Consider the following 9,055-nt stretch of genomic DNA (forward strand, 5'->3'; position numbering starts at 1 on the left):
GTCCAGAGAGTCTATAAATCTATGGACTTCTAGAGGGATTGTCCTTATCTGGGGAAGGAAGGAAATTAATGCTATTTGAATACCTGCTATAGGCTTTGTTGTTAGGTGCTTTCAAATATATTAAAGGTTTTCAGCATCTTCAAAGTAACTTATCAATCTATCCCTTTTCCAACTGAGGAAACAGAGAGGTTAAGTCATGCGCCCAAGGTCACAAAGCTATTAAATAGGTGTATCTGACATTGAGAGGAACGTAATAGTGTCCCTCTGCCCCCCAGGAGAAATCCTGTATTCAGAAACCAGAATCCAGAGGAGATCCAAAGGAGAGGCTAAAGCATTTTTAATCAGAGGCAAACCTAACTCCTACAGGGATAGTTGATCCTAGGACAGCCCATCTCCTAATAGCTTTTGTTATTGCAAATAGTAGTAAACAGATAAATAATACACTATTAAATGTCAACCTGATACCATCCACTCCCTAGATAGGAGGCTTTGATGGACTCTTTGTAAAATAAATAACACAGCGTCTTGGATTTTACATCATAATTTGCTTAAAGTGCACAAAGCATTTTTTCTGCCCATGAACACATTTATGGTTGGAATGAATAAGGTCAGGCCCCAAATGTGATAGACTTCTGTCAGAGTCCAATCTCAGAGCATAGATCCCATCAAGGGAATAAAAGAAACTTAGTAAGCCTTTTTTTTTCTTTTACAATACTCATCCAGTTGACCCTACGGCCCAGATTTGTGTGTAGCACAAGCAGTTGCCTACACTTACCCTTGAAAGCAGAAGTCATATCCTGGGAGGGGGAGGGACTAAACACTGGTGTACCCAACAGATTTGCAAAATTATGTAAATTATTAAACCTTTCAGAGATTCTTTTATTTGATATAAGGGATAATATCTACCTAATTTGTCGCAAAGATAAAGTTCAAAGAACAAAAAGCCAAACATTAAAGCAAATCTGGTACCTTGTAAGTTCTTTTCCTACAATCTCATTAAGGGATGATAGTGAAAATTTAATATTTTTGTAGTACCTGAAATTTTTATTAGTTCCTTTGGGATTACATTTTGTCCTACAGGAGTTTCCAGTTAAAATGCAGATATCCTGGGGGAAGGGTCATCTCTAAACCTGAATTTGTTCACTAGATTGGCTTTAATGGGTCCCTAAACAGAACACACAAGACAAATATTTCATCACTGGGAAGAAGGAAAGGAAGCTTAGAGTGTGGGATATCATTTTAGGGAGACAGACCCCTTATGGTTTGAGAAAAGAATACTGTACTGGAAATGGGTTTGGCTTCTAGTTTCAGCTCTGCCACTGGGTGCATAAAGCACTCAATCCCTCTTTTAACAAGTATTTATTGAGGGACACTCATTGTGCTGAGGAAGTCTTAAGACTTCACTTCCTCCCATTCCTGAAGCCTATAGTCAGAAAAACTTGAGAGTAATAAAATAGTTATTTAAATAGTTATTCGATTACAGTTGTGCACAGTGCAATAAGAAAGCATAGACGACCTCACTTAGGAGACCAAGAAAATTTTCCCTGAAGTCCTAAGCTTCAGCTAAAACCTGAAGGATGATGAGAAATAGACCAGACAATGAGAGAAGGGAAGTGAGAGACAATATGTGCAAAACACCTAAGTGGGGAAGGAGCTTGGCACTGGTGAGGAACTGTAAAAAGGCCAGCATAACTGGGTCATAATGAGAGGGCATCACCAGATGAGACTTAGACCAGAATAAGGCAAAAAAGAGAAAAATAGGGACTTTAATTGTTAGCTATAAATGATGATCAGCTAGTAAAGGGTTAATAGGAGCATAGCATTCTCAGGTTTCTGTTTTAAGAAGTTCACTCTGGTTGCAGTGTGGGAACTAGACTCCAGGAGAAAAGAGCAGACTAGGAGTTAGAATACTGCAGTAAATCCAGGCAGAAGTTAATTGTCTAATATGGTGGTAATGAAAACCTTGAGAGATGGACAAGATGGGTATCTTAGGAGGTAAAATGAGAGGTCTTGGTGATTGATTGGGTTGTGGGGAGGGCATTACATGGGGGGATATCAACACAATATTTAGTTTGATTTGAGCAATTGGATGGGTGAGGTGCCATTTTCTAATGTGGGGAAAGGGAAAGATCATAAGCTTATCTTTGGACTTGCTGGGTTTCAGGAGAACATAAAACATCAGTTAGAAAAGTTCTATTGACAAAAGCTTTGGGGCTTAGAGAGTAAAATCAGGGCTGGGAATACAAATCCTGGAGTCTCTGATATGGGGATGTTCATTGAAGCCAAAGGAGTCCTTGAGATTTCCTCAAGAGAGAGGGAGAAGAGCCACAGATCCGGCACCAAACCGGAGAGATAGAAGGGAGGGGAGACAAGGAGAGAAAACATTTCCCCACTCGAAGTCTATTTCCAAGACTGTAATATAGGGAAGTTGGACCCAAATAACTTCTGAGGTTCCTTCCATTTCCACCATTTTAGACCTCTGGAAATTGGAAACCAAGGAGATCCTTCTGGATCTATGAAGGGGGCAGAGAGGATGAGAGAAAAGTAGGAAAGGAGGACAGTTTTTACATATTCTAGAATTTTGCCATGGGCTGGGCTGGGCTGGGTCCCAAAGCTCTAGTTCTCAAACTTTTCCAGCCTTTTGGAACTGCAGACCTCATAGCCCAAATCCCTCCCTTAGTAAGGCAGGAATAGAAGAGAATGCCCTTGAGAAATGTTTATCTACTTCACACAACTGACAGTATAAAAACCTATTTTTAAATATTTCTGCTGCTTCCCTACAGTCCACACAGAGCACAAAGCTTATAACTCTCTCATCCACTATATTTCTCACTGTCCACCCCATGCTCCAGCCACATTGAATTTTTCCCAAATACACATTTTTTCCCTAAGATCCATGAATTTGCACACGCAGTTCTTTCTGCCTTAAATTTCCTTGCCATCTCCCCTTCCCAGCTTCTATGTGTCCTTCAAGACCCTGGTCAATGAAGCCATATTTTTCCCCCAAGCAGAAAGCCGGTGCTCTATTCTTTGTTCAGCCATGATATTGGTCATATTTCCTCATGGTAACTTGTTTTACTGTATTAAAACTTTCTGTTTACATCAGTATTTCTTTTTCTTTTGGAAATTTTGGATTCAGTGGAGAGTCTAATGATGGCAATGAAACTTCTCAGAAAAAAATGCACATACACCCCCAAAATTTCTTAATACTCTTATTTATTTTTGTCTGTTTTTTAGGGGGAGGTAATTAGGTTTATTTTTTAGAGGAGGCACTGGGGGTTGAACCCACGACCTCGTGCATGCTAAGCATGCACTCAACCACTGAGCTATACCCTCCCCATCGTACACCCAAGTTTTTGTCTGCAGTCTCATTAAGCCCTCCCTTGCCCAAGCCCACCCATCCCATGGACCCCAGGTTAAGAGAACCAACCCCCTGCTTACACATTGCCTCTCCAGTAAATCTATGACTGCTTATCGGACAAACAACATGTTTATTATTGATCTCTATAATCCAATGCTAAGTAAATGTCAAATTAATTTATCTTATTCATTTTCAAAATTCTCCCTACTAATGTCAAGCCCCATTTTATTAAAGAAAACCTGGTGGGGCCAATATTTGTGTTAAAAAGTTAAATGTGCAGATTTAACTAGGTTAATTGAATGTTAAAGGAAAGGCACTGTGGAAAGCCCAAGATAAGTTTATGACTGGCTTTTAACATGCAGGTGTGTTTTATGAATGGCGTTTTGAAAAGAGCAAAGGCTAAAGGAAGAAAAGGCCTACAGCTGGGCCAGGTGGCCTAAGGACACTAGGAATTCTCAGCTGTGTATATACAAGGGTAGCTGTTGGAGATGTTAAGGGCAGAAAAGAACAAGAACCAAGAAAGAGCCAGCAGTAAAGGAGGCTTGAAGATTCACCTCAGAGTCTAGAGGGGAAAGCTGAAATTTTCACCAGTCCCCCCAAGAAATAAGAAAGGTAATTATAATGTAATGAGCTTTTCATAAAGCTCAACTTGTTCAAGGTAGAGGACTGTTCTTTATTTCTTGATTATCTCCCTCCTACCTTTTTGATGTGAAAATTCCCTTTATTCTCCAATGATGCCAGTAAGAACTAATCATTTTTTTAAATATCCTTACTTGGTAAAATATAATGTTGGGAACCCCATATTGGTTCCTAAGAGCTCTTTTCTTTTCATTTCTTTTCTTTTCTTTTCTTTTCTTTTCGGTCTCTTTTACTGATATGTGGGATCTAAAAGTCTGAGTAGCACCGTGCTAGGGAACAGCTTACAGTCTCCATCTAAGACAATAGGCCAGAGAGAAAAATAAAGTGTAAACAAGATTTCTAGAGATAGTGCCAAGGGGAAATGAAACCAGGGAGCCCCTGGAAGGACTGGTTCCATTTTAAGTCTGTGCCAAGAAAAAATATTTAAACCACTGAATGTACGTCTAAACTATGACAATGCTTCACAGATACATCCTTCCCTTTTAGTCCCTGGTGGCAGCTGCAGAATATGAGAGGCCATATCCAGTTTGCTCAGAATGTCTCAGTCAATGGAAATGTTAACTTAGCATTTCTGAGGCATAGTGCTTCCATTTTTGTTCTTGGAGCGGGGAATATCTGCTTTTTGCTCAGTTGGCAAAGGCTTTATTACAGTATGTTCTATGGAGTAGATTCCTTGTGTAAAAAGGCACATAGGGCGGGGTTCTACACAGTAGGAGCTTAGCAAGCAAATGATGGCGTTCTAACCAGGGCCCCTGACATCAGCATCATCTCAAGCAGGACCATTAACAAAGTGATAAATCAGTACTTCCTGATGGACAGATGATCTGGGCTCTGAAATCCTTTCTCAGGTGAGTGGACATTCCCTCCCACCACTACTCCCTTTCCAGTACTCCTGAAAGATGGTGAACAGAACTTGCTGCCCATCGCAGATAGCAAAATCTGATGGCTGCCACTGCCCCAGATCTCTGAAATCCCAGCTAAGTTGCATCCCAATCCAGGCCCAGTCTTTCAACTGAAAATGTTGAGAGACTAAAAGTTGAATGTAAACAAACACAACTTAAGAAGTGACTAAACATGTTATAAATAAAACATCATCATTATAAAATGGTTCTTTGAAGGGTTCCTTTTCGGTATTAAACTTCTCTAGTATATTTCAAGGTATATTTGATCCATAGACAATGCTTCAAATGTATCTATTGTTTAGAGTAGACTATAAATGTTAGTTTCCTCATTGTAAAATGAAGTAAATAATGCTATCCACACGTAGGATTGTCTTGAGGATCAAATGGATTGACATATGTAAAGTGCTTAGAACAATGCTTGGTCCATAGTTACCCTTCAGTTAGTATTGGCTACTATTGTTATTGTCATTCATGCATCAAATATCTATCCAGCTTCTACTACATTCCAGGTACTATTCTAGGGACTATAGAAACAGCAGTGACTGAGAGACAAGAAAGGTCCCTGCTCTCATGGAGCATCCATTCTAGTTGGGGGAGAAAAAATAAATGTATGTCAGGTGATGATAAGTAAAACAAAGAATAATAAAGCAGGTGAAGGAAAATAGGAAGCATAGTGCGTGAGGAAGTTACCACTTTTAATAGGGTGGGTGGTCAGGGAAGTCCTCTCTGATAAGGTAGCATGTGAACAGAGATGGAGGAAGTGAGGTAATAAGCTTGGCAGTTATCTGGGGGGGAAGAGTGTCCTAAGAGATTATTGAATCAAGAACTAAGCTAACCAAAATAAGTAGGTCTGCGTTTGTAATAGGGAGTGACAGAGTCCGTGAAGAAGCCATGGCCCACCTAAGATAGGCCTCAGTTCCAGTCATGTGTTGCTATGAGGAAATGTGGACTCAGTGTTGTCAGGTCTTCCGGATTTTTTTTTTTTTTAAGAAAAAATTGTTGAGGGGGAGGGCATAGCTCAGTGGTAGAGCACATGCTTAGTATGCACGAGGTCCTGGATTTAATCCCCAGTACCTCCATTAAAAAAATAAATAAATAAACCTAATTACCTCCCCCCAAAATTAAAAAAAAATTTTTTCAATTAAAAAATAAAGAAAAACTGTATCTTTAATTTTTCACATGAACTGTCCTAAAGTTTGAAACTCTGTGTAAGCATAAATGCATATATATGTTCATCAAAAGACATGTACAAGAATGTTCAGAAGCATTATTTATAATAGCTCCAAACTGGAAGCTACCCAACTGCCCATCATTAGAATGGATCAGCTGTGACATAGTAACAATCTCTACACAGCAATGAGAAGCAACCAACTATACTTCACACAACATTATGGGTAAACCTAAGATATAATGTTAGAGACCGACAGAGTGGTTACCCTGACTGGGTGAGATGCTGGGGTTTTTTTTCTTTTCTTCCTTGATCTGAAAGCTGATTTCATGGGTGTGTTCATTTTATCAAATTGTACAGTGATTTGTGCACTTTCCTGTATGCATTTATATTTCAATAAAAAGTTAAAACACAATAAAACAAAAATGTGGACCAAACAAAATAAATCTTAAGGCTGAATCAGAGCTGTGGTCTTCCAGTTTGGTCTATAATACATAGATTTCTTTAGAGAGAACAGCAGAGAAGATTTTTTAAAAAACCCCAAACCCTTATAACTTGAAGTGCAGGTAACACTTCCCCACCCGTCTTCACCCCTCCACCTTGGTGTGTGCTTTCCTCACAGAAGCACCTACAAAGCCCAATGAGGAACCTGTCTTTCCTTCTGAGTCATTACCCAGCCTCACGTTTACCTTTATGTGTATTGTTCCAATACTATTCTTTATTCTTATTCTCAAACTAGAAAAAGCAATCCATACATACCATATTATAAGCCATGACTACTAGTAAAGGTACAGAATTGGAAACCTTAGATGCAGGAGAGCCCAGAAGCAATTTCAAAGTAGGGTGTGGCCTACTTTATGTTGAGTCTTCATGTTGAGAGGCTCATAAGACAGAAATTTCAGGTAGTTGTGAAAAGCTACTAGGAATCACACTGGGCCGAAAAGACTTATCTAGGAAAGAGGCATATCTTAGCCTGGGCCACAGACCCACAGGCAATCAATCGGGTGTAAAAGTTAGGTTTTAGAATATGTGTGTTCTGGGGAACTTACCTATACTCACTGCACAAGCACATCCCAAAGGTGCTTTAATTCAGTTGATGGATGGAGTTAAGAAGGCTGTTTTAGGTAGTGAAGACTGTAGTCTATGCATATATGCTGAGGTTTGGGTCTTGGGGTTTCCTTGAGAAGAAATGATTGTCTCAAGAGTTAAGTTACTGACAGAGCAGAAAGGTAGAGTTACTAACATGGCAGAATTTAGGAACTAAGTTACATTTGGTTCCGTTAAGCAAGGGCCAGAGAAGTAGGAGTATGGATAAAGATGTTTGAGGAAAGTAGAACCTTCTAGAGGAAAGTCAAATTGCATAGCTCAGGACTAAGAAAGAGTTGGGAAGGACACATAGAAATGACTCAAGACTGTATAAGGAGAGAAATTTCAGGGGCAGAAAGTCCCCATCTAGCAGAAGTGACCCCACCGGATCCCTTGGTAGAACAACCACCTTGGTTGTTATTGTAGTATGTTAGACTACACAAGAATTTCCCAAGGAGGAGGTATCCAAGGTGTGAAGGATCTGTGAACAACTGTACGAGGTAAGTTGTCTGGAAATGCAGGGGCTAGCCTAGTATCTCACTTTTTATCTCAGAGAGGACTATTTTCTCAGGAGTATTGCCCTAACTGAATCATAACCTCATGCCTATTTTGAGAATTCAAACTTTTCTTTGTCCTTTCTACTTCCCTGCTAGAGTGAACCAGTTATAACTCAATGAACCAGTAGTTTTGTACTTCATGCTTGATATTACTATGTTTATCATCAGATGTTCTCAATACTTCTCAACATACACTTACCTTTAATGTTTTTCATGATGTTACCTTTCATGCTTTTCATGAAATGGGATAAAATGCCACCACTAAAGGGTGTCAGGCCACCTGAACCGAACATTAATTTCCAACGTATTTGGATTAACTCTAGTCCTCCTTCCCTAATATGGACAGAAGTGTGAAAGCAACTTCACACGAAGTAGCTCTAAATCGTGAATATTCAAGTCTATTGTCCCTTTTTTACTTTGGAATGATAGGAAGTTTTTTTTCTGAGGTGGGGTAGAAGGGCAGGGACAGAGCCTGGAAACTGAAAAGGGGAAGAGAGCAAGGCAGGCTTCACACAAGGACATGGCCAAGACGTGACAGTTGAACAGCTGACCCTGAGGCCTTTGTGGAAAGCACGTGGCAGAAATATTTGGAGCATTTATTTGCCTTCTAAACTCTAGTCCTGCACTAGATTCACCTGATGGAAACTCAAAGAAGCTGACACACGATTCAGCTTTCTCCGGTGGGGTGCTCTTAGGAGACTGCCTGTGCTGCTGACTCTACCTTGCTCTGGAGGCAGAAGCAAAAAGAGACTAAGGACATTTCCCCCCTCTTGTACAAATAAACCCGACTACTTGAAAATGCAGTACCAAAAAAGTAGCCAAAATGTTCTCTCCTAAATCAGCTTAGGTATTTCTCTAGAAGTACTCCCATACTTGCTGACCCCTGCCTCCCAGCTGGGTTAGGTGCTTGACCCTTTGCTCTCTCTGCTCCCAGCCGATAGCACTATCACTGTACTTACCCCAATGTGATGATGTTTCAGTATCTCACTAGACAAAGGCTTAACCTTTTTGTATCTTTGGTAATCAATCTGCTGGCGCTATGGACCAATTCTTGGAACAATGTTTTTCAACACATGAAATAAAATACACAGGATTACAAAGGAAACTAATTATATTAAAATGTAGTTCTTAACTTCAAACAACGTCTGGAGAATGAATTCCTTGAGTGCAGGGACTGAGTCCTCATCTCTGTACTGCCAGTGCCTAGCACAAAGCCTGGCATATAGATGGTACTTACAAGTGTTTACTTAATGAATGAACAGAAAGATAGATGGCTACTGCCAAGGCAGCCTGAGGAATGATTCATTGCAACTGCTTGTGCACATACCAGTGGCTTGCATGT

Source organism: Camelus dromedarius, chromosome 14 (assembly GCF_036321535.1).
Source record: "Camelus dromedarius isolate mCamDro1 chromosome 14, mCamDro1.pat, whole genome shotgun sequence".
NCBI classification, from domain to species: domain Eukaryota; kingdom Metazoa; phylum Chordata; class Mammalia; order Artiodactyla; family Camelidae; genus Camelus; species Camelus dromedarius.